We start from the raw sequence: 21786 nt of genomic DNA, 5'->3' as shown, positions 1-21786 counted from the left end.
AAGTCGATATATAAGACATGTTTTATAGTAGTGACAAGATGATATTAATAAGGGTTATAAAAATCACGCTAAGTATGTATGTCTTGGCTGCACTCCGTATATGGGTTATATGATCATCATGAATACGTACCTACCATGAGTAGCAGTGGGTATTCTTAAAAACATACAAGAATTCGCCTCCGTTATGGTCGTGCTACGGGTGCATATATTATGCACATGTCATGCTGGTGTTACAGAGACAAGTATATCAGTCTGCATGCGTAAGAAATCATGTTTAAATATGCCATGCAAAAGAGCATATTTCAAGTGACATGTCTTAGTGCTCCGCACATAGGTCTTTCCTTGAACGACACCTGCCACGAGTACTAACTAGCATCTACTCACTTGTAAGGCATATTTTGTTTTAAAAAATCATCAAAAATAAATTTTAACCATTAATTATATATAACACATTGTCAATTACTATAAAATTAATATTATATTAAAAGTACTTTAAAATACAAATCTATAAATTAAAATAAATTATGTATGTTAAACATGTATATGACCCATAGGTTCCATTTAAGACTATTTCATGTGTCTTAGTACACAAAAATTTGTAATTTTGAATCAACATGAGCTACCTAGATAAAAAAAAACCTCCCAAGTTGCTATAACAGAGGTAAAGAAATTTAATATCTACTTGTATATATATGTGTGCGAATTTTATATCTCTAACAACAAAGATAATCACTTCACAAGGTGCTGAACTTTCAGCCCAAAAACCAAAACGAAAATGGCATCCAAAATGAAAAACTTGCAACAAAATACGGAGCCAATAGAGGAAGACTAGAAGGAGATGAACTCGAACATGGAAGGAAACTTGCACTTCATTTCAACAAGAGATCAACCTTATTTTAGACAGCTTACAAAGTATTTTCCTCTCATAAAAGTTCTGACCTATTACAAAGGCTAAGTCTATCTTCTACTCTCCTCTAAAACCCTAGCTCTCAAGCATAAATGGCTGACTCACTACATCCATATAGTCATATCCCTCTATTTATATACCTAGAGAGGTAGCTTAGCCCTTAATTTTTCTTGTTTCCAAAATACCCCTCACCTACATTAGCCTCCTAACTACCACCAGGGTATTTTTATCTATTTTTTGCTTCGTTCCTCAAACGGTCGTGACACCTTCACGACTTATCTTCGCCTCAACGCTAGCTCCGCAATGATGCCATGTGGACTTCACCCCTCTACGGATTTGAGGCTAAACCGCGAAACCACCTCGCACGCTTCTCAAAGCGTGACTCACTGCTTCTTGCTTTGACCTCAAGCAAGCATCTCGATGTCGACGTGTGTACTCCATCTTACAATCTTAACCGCCGACAGTTTCTCCTGCTCCTAATCTCTCAGACGGACTTGTCACTTTCACCGGCATCCCCTTCGCTTGACTTTATCAATACGATGTCTTCATCCTTCCTTTTAAGCTTTGCTTGACCTCCATGTGCATAGTTAGGATCACCCTCGACTCCACCTGGCCTACTCGATCGTCTGGTACCAAGCACCCTGCTGCTTGGCCCCGATCATTACACCGTCGGCCGCCAAGTTGCATCCATCACCTACACATCATGAGACAAGCAGATATGTATCTCCAAAATATCATATAAACTTATCACAAGTTAGTTCAAATCAAATTCCTATTGCAAAAAGACAATCAAAAAAACTAAACACCGACTGTTCCAGTGTGTACAATCTCTGAACACTGGACCATCCGGTGAGTATAATGATTCTTTCTCTGGAAATCTCTTGGAAAACCCTCCAGTGAGTTTAAGGTCCATCACCGGATCATTCAGTGAGTACAACTGCATCAAACCTTATTTCACAACATCTCTGTTAAATAGTCCAACAAAGCCTCCGGTGCTCACACAACTCATCATCGGGCTGTTCGGTGTGCATCTTCTCTCTGGCACTAAAAACAGACTTCTCTGGAAAAATGTCTGGTGTTCACATCCCTTGAACACCGAACCATCTGGTGCAATATTCAAATTTTAATACCAAAGAAAGAATACTCTAGCGTGTACTGCCTCTGATCACCGGACTATCCGGTGTGTAGAACACTCTGGCACTGAAAACATACATCTCTATTAAATGTTCCGGTGTTGTCTCCATATGCTCACTGGATCATCCGGTGTGTATAAATTCTCACACACCAGACTATCCGGTAAGTACAATTTTCTCTTAACTTTAACATAACTATGACAATTCCATTTCATTCAATTTTGATTATTCATGATTATAATTACAATATATATACATGTTTATGCAATCAAAACATCATCAAACTAAAGCAACCCTTTATCAATCACTTATCATATCATATGTAAACCAAGGTTTATTTCAACTTAATTTCTCAATGAGAAATCATGTCAAGATAGTAGTTTACGCCATCATGTAATCACATACTTAAAATGATATATTCCGGTCGTGCTTAGGACATGGGTTCTCCCCACGTGAACATATACCATGTCAAGAGTACGGGCACCAGCCTACCAAAATCGACAGATAATAAACTATGCATATTGCATCCTGCGCATAGGCATCACTCTGGTAAGCACCTGGTCAAGAGCATCAAGGCTGGGTAAAAAGAAATATGGGGGCAACTAATTTTCTCCTTACAAATACTCAGCGCATGGGTTCTGCGATAATGATTACCATGCCATGAGTAGTAGCGGTGACAATCCAATCATGCAGTTATCTTGGTCACAATGCATCTATAAGAAACCAAATAGACACCATGTTTAAGAAAATAATAGAGATGCTACATGCTAATTGTGCTCACGTGTGGGTTCTATGTCCATATATACCATGTCATGGGCAGTGAGATCGGTATGCACGCACTATGTCATGGGCATTGATAGTGGCTTAGCCAAACTTAACAATCAACGAACTTAATTTGTCATATTGCAATTTGCGCATGAGCAACTGCACCATGTCACGAGTAACAATGATACTACTTAAATCATGCAGCTAGTAAGTCCATGAAAGTCATGTCACATGGTTATTTACTTGGCAAAACAATAGTAAACATGTCATGAGCATTGACTTACTAAAATCAGCTAGTAAGTCTTGTCTAGATTGCATCATGTGCATGTCACGAATAGCAGCAGTCTGGCAGTCCGGGTGAAGTAAAATACCAAAATAAATAATCTTCATCTTGTTATTCATGCTCAGCACATGGGTTCTAATCCGCGAATACCATGTCACGGGTAATAACAGGGTTTTATTAAGCTTGCATCGCGATCGCAATGCATACATGAAAGCCATGCAAGGTTACTAAAACGCAAGTATCAAGCTAAGTAAGTATTCGCTTCGGTTATGCTACATACGTGGAGTGTATTTTGTCAAGTACTACGCCATGCTAGTGGTAACACAGGCTGAGTTACATATATGAAATGAACCATATGTTGCACATAACTTGTGAGTCAAAATATACATCTGACATTTCTCATTCCAGCCGCTCAGTACATGGGTTCTATTGCAATGAATACCATGTCATAAGATGAAATAAGGAAACATGACCAAAAAAAAGACATCATGTCTCAATTATGCTATGTACATATATGCTTCGCACAATAACCTATATATTAAACAACATCCGCCGTTTTGTTTCGCCCCACACAAGCGCTCAATACTCATGAGCACTCTACAATGCTACTAGTGATGCAGGTGGAATGAAACATCTAAAAATCATGAAGAAATTACAAGCATGCTGCATATACATGGGTCTTAAAGAAAATGGAGATATCATGCACGTTTGAGACAAAAACAAAATGCAAAGTTAGATTATTCGGCGAGCATCCATCCACGCCAACAAGATTGAAGTCTTTTCTTTTACACTTTTATAATAGCCATGTGCTGTAATTTTCTTTTTCTTATGGAATTCTAAATCACGGGTTTTCTCTACGGAGATGTAATAACTGAATTTTTACGTAAATATATGAATGCAAGAAGTAATGTACTCGCAATACATGTTTCCCTTTATTACTGTCTACGTTAAATTCAAATCCAAATAAAACTTCTCTTTTTACGCGGAGGCAGGTTCCCACCCGTTTCTCGTCCTTGTATCATGCGGCACCCGGACTCTACCGACGTGGCAGTCGCCTTCTATTAACTTAGTTTACACTACGTAAGAAACCACCTTTAGTAACACAGCATTAGTGGTGGCCGAATGGAACACATCGCTAATGCAATATTAGTGATGGGTCTAGTGATGACTTGTCACTAATGTGTGGCCAGGGTCAGGATCCACCCAAGACCCGTCACTAAGGAGATGTCACTAGTGACAACGAGAGAACGATCCATCACTAAAGATAGTAGTAACGGGTCACCTCAAAGACTGTCACTAATGATCTAATTATTGGTGACGGGTGGAGAGGACACACGCCACTAAATATAGCCTCAGGTGGCTCACTGTCGGAGCCACTCATTAGTGACAGGTTATGAGAACACCTGTCACTAATGTCTCACTCATTAGTGGTATGTTTCCTTATCATCTGTCACTAATGAGTGATTTTAGGTTTGTTTCTGCGTCGAGCAACTTGACCAGATAGTGTTTGTCCGTCGGCTACTCGGCACATGGGGCAATTTTTTGTGATTTTATTAAAGACTAACAAAAATCTTGGTGATTTGAAGTTGGGATTGTCCCTTGGCCTTTGAAGGTTTACCTCCCCCTTTCCTCCTCCACTTGCTCATATATAGTGGATTCTAGGGTTTGAGTTTGAATCAACGATTTTACTCATTCTCCTAAATCTTGATACATGTGGATTGTCCTCATTGGCGTTTGAAGGTTTGCATCCCCTTTCCTCCTCCCCATACTACTATTTGCTAGATTCTAGGGTTTCAGTAGAATCTTGATATGTTTATGATGCTATTATATTCTAAAAGGGAAATTATGTTGCAATTATGGTGAAATTATCATGCTATTAGGTGCAAATCTTGATATATTTATGATGCAATTATATTAATTATATTCCTAAAAGTGAACCCAGTTTGTGTAACCTGTGTCTTCTGTTCGGGAGTGTTTGATTATAAATATGACTTGACAACTCATCATATTTGTAAGAAGATGCTCCCGAATTGTCCACGAACTTTAGACAGTTCGAGTATATATAGCCTGAGTAGTAGGTTTTTGTGCTCTTGTATGGTTCTAGAGAGAATTTCAGTGGTATCACTACGTAAAAAAAAAGTCATTAGTGATGAGTGATAACATGTATTAGTGACGGGTCTTGTACCCTTCACTCTTATCATGTCACTAATGTAGGTCATTAGTGACGGGTGACCCGTCACTATTGAGGTCATTAGTGACGGGTCATAACCGTGACCCGTCACTAATGTTTAGTCATTAGTGACAGGTCGTAACCGTGACATGTTATTATTGACTGAACATTAGTGACGGGTTGTAATTTTGACCCATCACTAATGACCGATGAACATTTTTCATATTTTCTGGACACAAAAAGTCAAAAAAATATTTTTCACCCAAGCTATCCCAACGCAGGCCCATCCCATATACCTCACAAGCCACAATTTTTTCATATTGTTTTCAAGTTTGCGTTCCATGGGAATCAAACCCACGACCTCCTCCTCGCACATGTAGCCACATTACCACCTCTACTATCACGTAATTATGATAGAAACATGATATTTTATCCTTTTAACCTTCTTTGCCAAACATGTAAGGTCATTAGTAATGCGTCTTAACCATGACCCGTCACTAATGACTAATTTTGCCAAATCTCATATTCTAGTGATACTGTGGTGAGAAAAAATAAGAGAAAAAAAATAATTGCGAATACCTTCATTAGTGACTGGAGTTGGTTATTAGTGACAGATTACAAGTTGACATGTCACTAATGAATGATATAGGATGACCCGTCACTCATGAGTAGATCATTAGTGACAGACCAAGTTATGACCCGTCACTAATGACTGGCCTAGGATGACCTGTCACTACTGACCTAGTCATTAGTGACGGGTCACAATTTAACCTGTCACCAATAACTAGTCTAAGATGACTCGTCACTGATGACCTTATCATTAGTGATGGGTCACAACTTCATCCGTCACTAATGACTGGCCTAGGATGACCTGTCACTATTATCATCAGTGACGGGTCATGTTACAATCGTCACTAATGATCACTCATTAGTGACAGGTCTATATCTGGTCCCAATCAGAAAACACATTAGTGATGCGTCCTTATTGGACCCGTCACTAATAGATCATTAGTGACGTGTGTTGAGTAGTCGTCACTATTGTGGTGTCTCCTTTGCTGGTTTCTTACGTAGTGCATCTCCTTGTTGTTTTTTAGATACACACCCTCTTGGCTCGTTATCGAGACGTGTGTTTAGAGAACAGTGGGAAGATGCTACTGGAATTTTCTCTAAAACCGTACAAGAGCATAGAAATCTAATTGGGCCACATATCCTCGAATGGGATTAGAACCTATCTTTACCTATGTAGAAATTAGTTAGGATCATTCACCTTAGATAAGAAATTGGCTTCAATCTACTCTTAATTTAGTTAAATATAGTTAGAATTTTATACTTATTCAATTGTATGTACTCTATCGTTTCTATTAACAATGAACATTTTTTTTCAATTTGTAGATGCCAAATCAAAGTTGGATGTACCTTGATTGTCGTACCTGTAACGAGTACATAAGCAATGTGAAGTCTTTCATGAGTGCCACGGTAGCGGATATGGAAGGTCGGGGTAAAACAGTAATGTGGTGTCCATATTATGATTGCAAGAATGAGAAGAATTTCCCAAAACTTGACAATATGTACGATCACTTGTTAAGGTATGGATTCAAAGAGAGATATAACATTTAGAACAAACATGGTGAGAAAGTCCTTAATGAAGGATAAATGGATCAGGTCCCTCCGGACAGCAGTATGGATCAAGGACTCCCGCCAGCCAGTGATATGGATAATTATCTCAGGGACGCGGACATATTGTATACAATGATGACTACATGGATTTGGTGGAGAATGTGGACCAAATGGTGCGTGATGCTGAGGGGCATGACGAGTATAGTGATGGTGAGTTTGCCAAATTCCAGCAATTGATGTGAGACTTGAAGACACCATTTTATTCTAGCTATAAGGAGAAATACATGTTGATGTTTGTAGTGCTTACACTTCTGCAATTGAAGGCAGTTGGTCTTATAGGAGTTCCAAAGCATTGTTGCATCTGCTAAGAGACATGCTACCAGAGGGGAACATGCAATTACTTCTGAGCCAAAGGCATACGACCAAGCTTATTTTCTCATAGTTGCTTCTTCAAGAGAATTCAGGGCGTACCGAAGCTTAGCTTACGAAGCAACATATGTAAAGGTTCAACACTTGGTTTCGAGATCGAATCAATCAATTGAGTACTCCTTCAAGTGATTTGATCAGGAAACTAGCAGCGGGCCCTATATAAATAATTACAATATATCAAGGGTACGATATAAACGGTTACACATTTTACATGGTTACCCTAGATCAGAAAAGCATATACCAGAATAGCAGTGTTCGTATAGATGCTTATGATAACAACATGCATAGGAGCACATACTACGGTCAGATAGAGGAGATTTGGGAGCTGAATTTTTTAGAATTCAAGGTACCCCTGCTTCGGTGCCGTTGGGTGCACGGGACAAAGGGCGTTACGAAAGACAAGCACGGATTCACTAGCATTAATCTCAAACATATCGAATATAAGAACGAACCTTTCATACTGGTTAAACATGTTGTCCATGTGTTTTATGTGACGGACATGGCAAATAAGAAACTCCATATGGTTTTTGCTGGGAAAAGACGGGTTGTCGAAGTTAAAAACGTGGTTGATGAGTACGAGTACAATCAATTTGATGAAATCCCCCATTTTGCTATTGCAATCATACCACAAGTTGCATAAAATGAGAAGACTTCATATCTGCGTTCCGACCATAACGAAGGGATCTATGTCAAGAAAGCATAGAAACGGTGAGTACATGCTAAATGATGCATGAATCAATGTAACCTCAAATTTATAATATTTATAATATTCTGTTAAGTAAAAATTTCATGAGGATTGACACCCTAAGTTTGAATCTATGACACTTGTTAGTATCTTTTTATCATATTGTGACGAATTTATATTACTTGTGATGAATTTTTATGAATATTGCAATTAAATAGTGCATAATCATAATTTTGCAATTGTAAATAAATTCATAAAGGAAATAATTAAATCAGAGGAAATTTTTTGAAATTCTATTCATTAGTGATGAGTCGTAAATACATTAATTACGGGTGACAACTATGACCAATCACTAATGTGAAAGTCATTAGTGACGGGTCTAGCTATAACCCATCACTAATAACTTTCAGACTACACATCCCGACCACACAACCCGACCACACCTCCTCACAACACGTCCCAACCATACGCAGTCAATAGTGACGGGTGATAGACTCATTAGTGACATGTGAATTGTTTTCCCTATCACTAATGTAAAGGTCATTAGTGACAGGTTGAAGCTACAACTTGTCACTATTGATAGCCTATATAAAAGGGGGTTGGAACCCTAGCATACGCATTTGCCTAAGTCTTGATGCCCCCTCTCTAGTCCAAGCCCGATGCCTCCTCCTCCAAAGCTGCCACCCCCTCCTCCTCGCCGCTCCCATCCGCAATTGCCGACCCAAGGGAACCCGATGCCCCCATCCGTCGTCGCCTCACCGGCCATCGCTGACCCGAGGGAGGTCGCTACCCCCACCCGCAGTCACCGCCTGAGGGAGCCCGTCGCCCCCACCCGCTGTCACCGACCCGAGGGAGCCCACAGCCCCCATTAGTCGTCGCTCGACGCCATCGCCCCCCCCCCCCACGTTGCGTTGTGAGTTCTTTCTTTCTTCCCTTGATCTGGATACATTGGTGGTCATCTACCACTTGAATGCTCGATGATGATGTGAAGACACTGAAATTGGGCAAGATTCTAGGTATAATTGTGGTTTACTCATGTCTAATGATATTCAGAAATGCTTGTACCTAGCGTGATAATCTATTGATGAACTTAATGCTGCAGTAGCAGACCTATTTCTGGACAGAATTGGTGCTTTTTCTTCTGTAGAATAGCTATTGCATCTATGCTCTATTTCAGTCTAGAAAACCTCTCAGGTTCTATACCTAGTTGAGATCTTATATTTTTCCCAATTAATGATGTGCAAACTGGTATAGTTAGAGCGCAAGGAGTTCTTAGCCCTGGAGCCAATTGTAATGATCAAACTAAGAGCCATGATTATATTTAATCCCAGTGTTCAGATTTGGTTCCATGTTTGTATGGCTCTTTTACAAGATATTCATGCTATTTTATTCAGTTATGTCATTACTGTCATATTATTATCATATCTCTTAATATATTCTCTGCTTCTATTTAGTGCCATTGCTTCCATATTAAAGTTTGCAGAATGTTAAAACTAAATTTGTAAGAAAATCCTAAAAAATGAATTAGTGTATATGTGTAACCTACGTCTCCTGTTCAGGAGTGTTTGATTATAAATATGACCTAGCAACTCATCATATTTATAAGAAGATGCTTCTGAATTATCCATGAACTTTGGATAGGTCGAGGATATATGGCCCGAGTAGTAGGTTTATGTGCTCTTGTATGGCTCTAGAGAGAATTTCGATGGCAACTCCCTGTTGTTTTCCGGATACACACCCTCTTGATTTGTTGTCGAGACATGTATTTAGAGAACAGCAGGGAGATACTACTAAAATTTTCTCTAGAACTATACAAGAGCATAGAAACCTACTTGGACTACATATCCTTGAATGGGATTAGGACCTATCTCTGCCTATGTAGAAATTAGCTAGGATCCTTCACCTTAGATAAGTATATCATGTTTTATAGGAAAGTCCTAAAAGTGAATATATAGTTACTAATATTTATACGATTGTATCTACATATTCGTATCTATTAGATGTCTGCCAACGAGTCTTCATCGGGATCCTCTGACGAAGGACAAGCTCCCAGTCAGACGTTTGCGCAACCAAGTCCTAGTTGAGCAATAGTACGAAGGCCAAGGGAACAAACAAAGTGGCCGACGGACAATATTATCGTCATGGAAATCGATGATGATGGCATGCCTACAGAGAAGAAGGCTCTGCAGATGTTTCAGAAGCTCACATGCCTTAATGCTCAGGAGGTAGTGCCATTAACCCTTTTGAAGTTCGATGACCTCACTATGGCTCAAAAAACACCTTGTTCAATGATGGCATCAATATGTTTCTAGAGTTCCCGGAGAACATGAAGGCGAAGGGTTAAAGGGCTACTATAAAAAATTATCGCCAAACTTTGGAGAAGCCACAAGAGCAAGCTTTTAAACAAGTATATGGCAAAAGGGTTGGATCCTTACAGCAAGTACCCATATATGAAAAGGGAGGGTTGGAAAGCTTTTATGGGGTTGAACAGCTCAAAGGCATTCCAAATAGAGAGTTCAGCAAGAAGCAGCTTCAGGCAAAGAACAAGCATAACCATAACCAGGGCACAGGCAGGTACATGGGGAAAAGGGAGAAAGGCAAGCGAAGGATGAAAAGTTAGCCAACGAAGGTCACAAGAATCTTTGGTTGTAATTCCCGGGACGATCGCAATCGTATTTGTGAGCAAGGGGTAAGCTGTCAGATAGTGGATAAATCACCTTCAAATGAAGTGAAATTGAAGCAGTCGCTGAAAAGGTGAAAGAAATAGCAGTCTAATCCTCTGAAGGTTCATTCACCGGGGTCAGGGAACATGATGAGCTCTCCACTACACTGGGAAATCCTTAGCACCCAGGTCATGTGCGAGGCGTGTCTAGTTTCAAGGGATAAAAGTTAGGCTTCTCCGAACATGTCGGGATGTGTAAGAAGAGGAAGAGGTCAGGTGCAATCGATGTGCAAGCATTGACCCAATCAATCATAGATAGCTTTTATCAAGACCTCTTGCAAAGGTTTACGGCTCAGGGAGTCGTAATTCCTAGTGCACCAGCGGGTGATAGCCCCATTGCTGGACTCAAGCGTAATCAAGCCTCCAGGGAGATCGAACAACCTGTCTTCTCTCCATTCATGGAGTCGGATACTATAGACCTTCTCGATGGGCCCACGCCATGCTCACTGGTCATAAGACTTGGTGGCTACCAAATTATGGTTGCAAAGGGCCAAGTGCATCCAGAGGTCTAGGTGTTACATACGGTCCTGATACGTTCTGGCTATGTCATGGTTTTTGTGGATTTTGTACATGCCAATAACGTGGATATAGATTTGCCCCCCCCCCCCAAATAATGAGATCCAAAAACTGGGTGAAGCTCGTCTTCAAAGGATCCAATAGATAAAGGGGAACATTGTAGTGCACACGGAACCATATAGGAGCGATCCGCCTCAACGCTCAAGTGCACCAAGTTCCCTACCCCAACCTCAACCTCGAGATGAGCCAGCTGCGTCTCCTTTGTCCACTCCGTTGTCTGCAGCTAAGCAATATAAGGGTAGCCCAAAGAAGAAAAAGAAGTCCAAGCCAGGGTCCAAGAAGTAGCTACTGAAAAAGTTCAAGTCCTCTGGTAAGGAAAGAAGCGTGACATAGGGGCAGCTTGGACTAAGGCTAACCCAAAATTCTAGCTTGGGAAGTCATTGTTGATGGTAGGTCCACTTCAGAGGGCAGGATACCCTTGTGTCGAGTTGCATAATTACTACATGTAAGGTTGTAGAGCGAAGAAGAGTTTTGTTGTCCTCTAGTACTAGAATCGTCACTTCTTGAATGGGGACAATTACTTCCTTGTGGGCTTCAACGACTTCTACGACCTCTTTAACCTTGATGCTCTGGATGTGGGGTTATTACGATGTTTCACATTGTAAGCCCTTTCAAACTAGACGTTCATTAATTATTACCACTAATTCTCCAATCTAACTAACTTCTTATCCGTAGACACTTGGTGCAAAAATGTGGAATGAGCCCTTCGGATTCCTTGATCCCCAAACGATGACGGTCCCGGTTATGCAACAAGATAGGAAATCCGTTATGGGATATGTGGTTAGAGCAATGAGCCACTTTTCGAGGAAGGACTACCTGATGACCATCTATAACACAGGTGGTCATTGGATCTTACTAGTTATTGCTCCCAAGTGGAACTTGGTCTAGTACCTCGATTCATCAAGGCCAGTAGTAGGACCTAACGATGAATGGGGAGAACGCGACTATACTTTGGTCAAAGGAATCCTCTATGAGTAAGTTCTTCATGACTTATGTTACATATTGCTCTAATCTAAAGTACGGTCTGAAGGTGCCCCGCACACTAACACATAAGACCACCTTTGTGAGGACCATCCAAAAAATATTCTAATTAATCACTAATTTGATCATTTATATAATCATGACTTCAATGATTAACTAGAATATTATCCTAGTAGTCTTGACACGTGTTTTCTGCCCAAGATCTAAACACATTTCTTACCAACATTTAACATCACAACACAGCTTAATAAAGAACGAGTAATTAAGCTTATATTACAAGTTCTTAAGCATTTGCGAATTCTCACAATTTACAGTAAAAGAGCTAGGAGGATACTAAAACTAATCAACCTCTAGACAAAGAGAAACTACGCATCGAAAGCTAAAGCTATAAACAACAAAAGGAGGATAGAGCCTGCCCTTAGGCTCCATCACAAAAGCATGATCTCCAAGTCTCATGCCCGCCACCCACATCGGTGGGCATGAAGTAGCCAAAGACCAACTTCTCCACGCCAGTAGCACCTAAAAGAGCAGTGTGAGTACGATGTTACTCGCAAGACTTAATCCATAATGGGTACTTATAGATAACCCGGCTCCAAGGATTATACATTTGGATGTTAGCAAGAAAATGGCCACATGGTTAAGTAGATTCATATGCGAAAACAGTTTGACATAAACATGTGAGCAACTATACTATACTAAAAGTATCATTCTACTATGTAACCAATATCATGAACATGTAAGTAATTGGAACCATATTAGCATAATTGAACAGAACCACCTCAACCACACCAACCCACAATCGTGACTCTATGACCGATGCGGATGGATAAAAGCATGCTTATGACCGAGAGCGCGGCAATTCAAATTGATTTTATACCCTACAAGGGATACTCCTTTACCCACACACCCCGAGTCCATCCTCTTGGCCCATGAGGCAACCTTTCTCATACCCGGAACTACCCACTCGCACATGGCCCTATGGCACCGGGGTAACCGCGAGCGTGTCCCATTGTTTTTCATACGCATCATAGGGCCGCAAGGTGAGCGTTAGCATGGCATATGGTACTAGGCTTACCTTACCATTAGATCAGCATATGGTGAGTACGGGATGTGCTAAAACCAATGACACTGATGGATTGTGCTTAACCGATGCAGGCGGTCTATAGCATCCGATTTCCTATCCCGACCTACCCTTAGAACCACCCACATCTCGTCTCATCCTCACACTCAAACATCCCGGCATATTAGTCATATCCTTTGTGAACAAGTAAGTAATCCCTAAGCCTACGAACAGGGATTGAACCACCGCTCGACTTCTACCGAAAGATCTATGCATTTCTAAGCATTTCGAGTGACTCTTAAGTTAGACACCAACAATATTATCAAGGCTATAAGGATACAGGTTACCAATAATACAAGAGGGAGATAATGCATCAACATAGGTTCTACCTATATCAACCTGACACTCGATTCATTCCTGTGCAAACATACATAAAGCATAGTTTATCACATAGACACATATTGATCCAAAGTATTAGGAAGAGTATGCTTAGATGCTTGCCTTGTTGCTCTGGTGACCGCCTAATGCTACTTATGTAACACTCACAGAATTCTGATAGATTGGCGTCACCTTTGACCATGCTCACATCACACTTCGGTTCTTTGTTCACTAAAGAAGAATGCATGCGATGATGAGCATGAATGAAGTGCAACAATGTATGCTGCAATATGCATAACAAACTTTGCGATAAAAACAACACCGAAAAACTAACAGGGGGCTGGAGATTCCGGGTTGAACTCAGAACATCCGGGTTCTGGAACCTCCGGGGTGTACTCCGGACAGGGGTTCTCGATTAGCCATTTTTGGATTAACTCGAAAGTTTTAGGCTAAGTCCAGAACCTCTCGGTTAGTCCGGAATGTCTGGGTGAGGCTCCGAGCGAGGGTGCTCGGTTAAAGCACCGCAAAAAATCCGGACCCTCCGGGTTTAACCCAAAATATCCGAGTTGAGCAGACTTGAACTTCTCGATGACTTTCCTTGGTTGATTTGTTTCGCATGTTAAATCTATTCTACATAGACATGCATACACACTATACAAGGTTTTCTAGATCCAATATGCACCCTAAACCCTAACGATTTATGAGTACAAAATAGCGGCGTTTTCCCTGGGCTACCTGGAACCTCTGGGTTTAATCCGGACTATTCGGGCTGCTGTAGAGAGGTCTTTTCACGGGAAAAAATGGCCGATTTCATTTGCGAACTTCCTCGATCCAAGGAGAAAAGGTTTTGCACTAGTTCATAGGGTCTACACCTCACTCACTAACTAGCAACTCGATTTCCTAGCTCAAAACTTATTCAAAATCCTCAAATATGTTCCAAAGCTCAAGAACATGAGGCGCTTCACAACTTTGCAACCGAAGCTCCAAACTCATATTTCAACCAACCAAACCATGTATTCTGAAATGGGAGTCTAGGAGACTCGCCCAAGATGCTTTGCCGAGGTTGGTGACCGTCGATGGAAGGTGGAAAAGCTCGGGAAGAGTAAGAAAGCCAGTACTCCTCGTGCTTCAACCAAGAACACGAAAAGACATCAAAACCGGCTCGAATCCTTCAGAAAAACAAAAATGAATTGGATGGATGAGGAGCTTAGGAGCTAAGGAACATGTGAGTATCACATGCATACCTCGATTTGGCTTCTAGAAGGCGGATTCGAGAGAGAGGGAGAGAAAGAGAGAGAGAGAGAGAGAGAGAGAGAGAGAGAGAGAGAGAGAGAGAGAGAGAGAGCTTGAGGGGAGGGAGAGGGGAGCTGCTCCCTTGCCTTGGCAAGTTGGAGAGAGCTTGGGGGAGTGAGGGAGAGAGAGGGAGCAAGTGGGGCTACTGCCTAAGGGAGAGAAGGAGTGGTTGGCCACCCATGTAGGCCTCACATGCTAGAAAAAGAAGCATGTTTAACTGCGAATTTAATTCTTTTCTCTTTCAAATTACTTCCTCTCAACCAATTGGCTCTAAACGAAATGCTCTAGCATTCCAAAACAAAAATTACACAAAATTAAACATAATACTTATGAACCATGATTATGCTTAATTATGTGATTACGGTTGCGGGATGTGATAGCCTTCATGGTAAATGCTAGCAAACATATTTGCAAATACTCTACTACTATTTTTTTTAACTGACTATTTTTTTCTTTCTAGTGTCACCAACAACCATCGGCCAATGCTTGCGGCTTCTACATTGCTCATCACATGCTGATAACCATGACAGTAAAGGATATGAAATCTCCAGATGTAAGATAATTGCATAGTCTTTTTATAACTGCTTTCATTCATCACTAACATCTGATGATAAAATGATTTTGCTCATACTAATTGCATACTTTTCCATTACTATTTTTATTCAGCAGGAATTCAGCTTACTGGATGGCAACATCAAGGAGTCAGCACTCTTCAACATTCGAGGACAAATCGTCTCGTTCATAATGACCAAAATCGTCTCTTCAAAAGGCAAGTTCCATTGTAGGGAGGTGGCATACTAACTTATGTAATTTGTGATTCTATTTTTGACTTATGTAATTTGTATTTATTTTGAGGTGATCTCGATTTACTTTATTGTCCCCTGTTCGACTAATATACGTTATTATTTGAACTTGAGTGACCTTGATGTTTTATCTGGATGTCGATATGGTGGATATGTTTGCGGGTGGATATATATGTTTGCGGGTGGATATGTTTGCAGAGAAGGCAACTGCCAAATCCTAACTTTGCTTCAGGATGTAGCCAAGTAGGGAAGACTCCCTAGGGGGGCCTAGCACATTAGTGACGAGTGAAACGAGAACCCATCACTAATGTAGGTTATCAATGACGGGTCAAATTATAACACGTCAGTAATGTAGGTAATTAATGATAGGCATCCTTCAGAACCTGTCACTGGTTCCCATCAGAGCTCGTCACTAATGAGGATCTTTAGTGACAGCTTTCTTCATGAAGCCCATCACTAATGAGTGCCTTTAGTGACAGGCATCCATCACCGTCACTAAAGACTATCATTAGTGATATGTGTTGTGTTCACCCATCACTAAAGACTTTCATTAGTGACGAGCGACCAACCCCTAGAGGCTATAGGAAATACACGTTAGTGACGGGTCCAAACTATGACTCATCACTAATAACTGTCATTAGTGATGGTAATGTGTCATCATTAGTGACGCATTCGAAGTCACGGGTATAGGACCTATCACTAATGATGGTTATCACTCGTCACTAATGTGTTGTTCTGACGTAGTGTTATCTGCCTTCTAGAAGATGCCTTGTGGCATGATATGGGTCCAATGCGTGTAATCTTCATGACATAAACTTAGGGAAGTATCCACATCGCCAAAGATTCCCAGATTTCATACTTATACTTTTGTAATATTCTTGGTGATGGCTTGTGGCAGGTTCTAAAAGACTTGCGTAAGGGGAAAGCCCTTGGTGCTGGATGGGCCAAGCAAGCCTTTGGAAGGTGGTGTTGTGCGGTACTAGGCCCAATGCCACACGACAACATCTTGGTTTGGGCCTACCTTTGGTGATGGTTGCCTCTTTTTTTAGTGAAGTCTAAATGTGCCTAATTTCATTATCTTTTAAGATGATTATGCAATTCATGCTCTAGTGACACGATGTAAAAAACTGTCAAGGTAAACGACAATAATCAATAAAATGTTAAGTGAATCTGATGCTAAAATGGTACAATAACTGGCGTCAATAGGCCACCAACATTTATGCTAACTTTTTGGCAAAGATATGGGTGGCAAAAATAATGAGCAAATTTTGATAAGGCAATTCTCCCCCTTCTTTCTCTATGACGTGTAGGTTCATTATCAACAAGCGAAAGTTTGGGTCACCCATATGCTTGCTATTCTTTGTTTTGGAACCAAAGGTCTTGGTGATGACCAAACCTTAAAATTACAAGGGTAAGTTGGGGCGTCATCCTAACCTGACATGTTGATAAATCTGTAGCTACCAGTTGGCTTACATTTTATTAACCATAAACTAAATGAAATGGTAAATTCTTTATTTTGGCAGCATTGGTAGCTATCATGTGTTTCTTTGTTTTTTAGGCTCAAATTGGCCTGATTATTTAGCTCAATAGAGCAATTTTGAAAGTGTAATTAGATTCACATATTGCATTTTCACATAATTTGGAATTTGGTTTGAATATATAGCAAAGAAACTAAAAAAGTATTACACAAGAATTCATATAGACTTTTTAAAGCATTACGTATTCAAGAAATTAGTATTTTAATTTTCCACAACCTCTTTTGTCAACCGCAAAAAAAAAATCATTGCTAGTTGAAAAGGGTTCTGCAAATTCTAGAAAATTGTAATATGAATTCTAAGTTTTCCAAAATTTAAATGTTAGTATGATAAGTACATTTTGTTTAGAGAACAAGTAAACACTGAGAACATATATATATTAGTCCATTTCACAATATTGCTAAATTAATAAATAAAGGAAAATATGATACTATCTCCGTTCTCAAATATATATCATTTTAGGAACTTTTGTTCTCAAATATATGTCATTTTAGGTTTTCATGGTGGTGTTTTACTATATTGCCCCTATTAAAGGCTATTGAAAAGTAGAATTTCAATTCAATGAGTATGGTGAATTGATTACTTATGTATCATTGATTGAATGTGTGAAAAATCAAGAAGGTAAACATGTCATGGATGGAAGAGTTTATTGCAATATTGTTCTACATGATAAAGGCTAAAATGGCATCTAAAAGAGAACGGAGGTAGTACCACATATAAAATACCAAAAAAATATTAATTTATATAATTTATATAGAACCAAATTATATTAAAAGAAATTCCTTGACGAATACTCTCTTACCTTTCTAAGACACTAATCCCTTTTATAAACAAGTGTGTCTCCCTTATCAAATTGCATTGATCACATCCCAAATCCAAAGTGGCACTTTGAAATATTTATAAGGTAAAAGTAAAAGAAAGGTTGATGGATCCCTAGCCGGCAACCAGTTCAACCATTATTCCATACAGGCACCTTGACTTCTTTCCTCTGCATCTTATCCTAATCCTAGATTGGTGTAAGTTGGAGTATCAATCAATTGATTTTTTTTATTGGTATTTGTTTATTTTGTTGGTAAGACCTAAGTCAGGTTTGTATTGTGTTGTGAGCAAACAAATCCAAATCTTCATCTGAAGTTCTACTTCTTTCCGTATTTTTGTTGAGCAATCCATCGTAGGTATATGATTTTCAACATGTACTTATTTTGTTTGATGTTGTGGATCAATCTGATGAACATGTTCACTCCTACGTACGTCCTATTGCACTATAGGATGCAAGGGGCAATCACCTTTGCAAACACTATGGAATTATCTAACAAATATTATTACTTGTTCAATCATGTATAGATCTAATAGGGGCATATATGTTGAGACTTTAGCTAGCTGGAAAAAGATTGTTAAGATTGTTTTCTCATGCTCATGGTTCACCTAAATGTCAAGCTGATTGATTGCAATAGAGCTTTCGTATTTGCCAAAGAATTTATGTGAACATATTTCTTGCAACACAGGAACTTATTTACCCTGTGCAAATCCAATAACCTATGAAAAAACCTCAAAAATAGTTTATAAGGTTATTGGTAATGCACTTTTGTGTTCTTTTATTTCCCTCCTGAAGAACCGTAACTCTTGTCTACTAGGAGAGAGAGTTTTATTATTACTATGACAAGCATGATGTAATAAATTTCAAGCCTCAAAAGTACTCTATATGTTTATTATCTAGTTTATCTAATCTACACCAAACAAATGTTTAATTTTGCTCTTCTTGCTTAAGCCTCTCAAAGATACTAATAAATTGTTTGCCAAATAGTTCACATATATAGAGTGTTTTTACTTTTGTGATAAATATTCAGATAAATTTTAATTTTGTAATAGTATAGATTGCCACTAATGTTCTTGATGATAGCCCCTTCCATGAAGGAATAATGGCAAGGTGAAAACAGATAAAGAAATAAACAATACAAAGAGCATAAGGATATCCTAATTTTCCAGGTGATTGACATTCCTACAATATTGTTCTAGCAAACATGTTGTCCTAGATATAACAATATTGATTTTGAACAGAGAAACTCCGTGAATAAAGTAAATGTCTAGCCATCGTAAAAAGCTAAAAGTTGCATGACACCATAATTGTTATAAAGGTGGTAAAGCGAGGAGTGGAAACAATCCCTCTTCATACCGTTTAGGCATCTTATGGTGGATGCCTACGTGACTTTGGGTGACGCCATACAAACATAATCTAGAAATGATTAAAGAAGACATGATTGACAAGTAGAGGTAAAAAAGAGAAAAAGAAAAGAAAAATGACTAGCATGCCACCTGGCCAACAGAAGCCCACCAATACAAAGACCCATAGGTGGGTGCCTATTCATGAGCCACTTATGCTAGACCCAAAACTCCCTCAACAAACCCTACTCTCTATCCCCTTACTCGCTCCTCTTCACGTTCACATATCAGCCACCACATCCCTCGCTTACTCCCCATCCCAAACTTGCTATGCTTCTTCCTACTCCCCCACACTTTGATGCTCATGTTTCTTCCGTCTCCTCAAAGAGTTGGGATCCCAGAGTAGCATCTTGAAATGGGGATTGATTCGGAGGCAACCCATGTGACGGTGACTGCGTGTGACAGCTCTGGATCCGGTGGCAGCTAAATCCGATGCATGGAATTTGGCACAACCTCTTATTCCTCTTTACCTAAAGTGGAGGGGATGTCTTATCCCCTAATCTTGCCTTGTCACCTAGGCGACACCTTAAAAGCAATGGTAGATTTGAAGAATGTTAGAATGCATAAGCAAAAGTATGAGAAGGAACACTACACCATGACCCACCTTTAATGGCACATATATGGTGGTAAAAGGACAAAATACGTAGCAAATTGTTTATCAGCTATGCTAACATCAAATCATCTATTGAAAAACATGAACAACATTTTGTCTTTTAGTAGTAGTATTGACTTTTAGGTTCACAGCATGGGCCAAAAAATTTTGGTGCGGCCCAAGCGGGTCTCACATAGAAAAGAGGCAACCCTAGCAAGCTCAACACACACCCGAGCTCCCATCTCCCATGAACCTCTGACGTCGCTCCACTGTACCCTCCATGCAGCCTGCACCACCACCCTTCCCGTCCTTCACACAGCCCCTACCCAGCCCCTCTCCACCCTACACTCAGAACGCACTATTGGTCCTCTCTGCTCCGCACCCACCACCACAACTCCCCTTGGCCCGCTTACACTCAGCATAAGGAGGCGGAAGTATAGGGGAAGGAAGCTGAGAAGCATAAGGAGAAAGAACCTGGTATGGATAGGTTGAAGGAGATCATGGTGAAGGAGGGGGAGAAGAAGTGTAACAAAGAATAAGAGGAGAAGATAAAGAAGAGGGAAGCATAGAAGCAAGAGGAGGAGGAGACCAAAGAAGAAGAGGAAAAGCAGAGGAAGGAGGCAAAGATAAAGAAGAAAAAGGAAGAGGAGAAGAAGAAAGAAGATGGGAGGGAGAAGGAGGAGCAAAAGAAGAAGAAAGAGGAAGAGAAGCGCAAGAAGCAAGAGATTAAGAGAAAGGAAGAAAAAGAGAAGCAGATAGAGAGAAATAAGAAGAAAGAGGAAGAGAAGAAGCAAAAGAAGTATGATGAGATGAAGAAAGAAAAAGAGAGATTTCCTCAATTCTTTTTGGTGATATTTCCCCAACAGTTCACTGAAAAATTAGTAGGCTTGTTTATGTTAATAGCATACCTGTTTTGCTTTCTTATTGCCAAAAAAATTAGTTGAAATTATAGATGGTCATTAGAGATGCAATAATTGTTATCCTGCAATAGCACTACTAGATCTTTTCTATGAAATCTTATTGTTTTTGGTTATGTTTTTCTTCATTCATTATATTTGTTATGCTATATTGTTCAGAGTGCTAATGATTTATTCATCATCTAACACACCTAAGCCACCATTTCTTTTTTGGCAATTTTATTTCATTCAGATGTTTTCTAAATTTTTATGAAGTATTGTAATTTAATGTTTTGTTTTACATTGATATGATTCTTTTGGGTCATGTATACTACTTTGGGAAAGTCTAATAGAGATGATGCACAAACATTTTTTCTATGCTTGGGCAATTTAGTTCCTTCATTGAACAGACTATATTCCAATCTTAGGTGAATATATGCCTTTGTGAATAGCCATATAATAAGAGAAAAGGTGTGAAATGTTCATTGTAGGAGTATGTTATTTCCATCAAGACAGAAAATTGATAATTAAGTCACACTTTCTTGGACAAATTTATTCTGATTTCAAAGGGGAGAGATTAATTAATTTAGAGAGTTTAAAGTAGGAAAACAAAATTGACATCATAAGTAGAATAGATAGATAATTATTTGCATTTTTACAATTTACTGAACTCATGTAATGCTTTATTTGTTAAGTAGACTTCACAAATTGTTTATTGAATCATTTCCTCAGAATTTGAAT

Source organism: Phragmites australis, chromosome 3 (genome assembly GCF_958298935.1).
Source record: "Phragmites australis chromosome 3, lpPhrAust1.1, whole genome shotgun sequence".
In the NCBI taxonomy this organism is placed as follows: domain Eukaryota; kingdom Viridiplantae; phylum Streptophyta; class Magnoliopsida; order Poales; family Poaceae; genus Phragmites; species Phragmites australis.
This window is presented reverse-complemented; position numbering follows the sequence as displayed.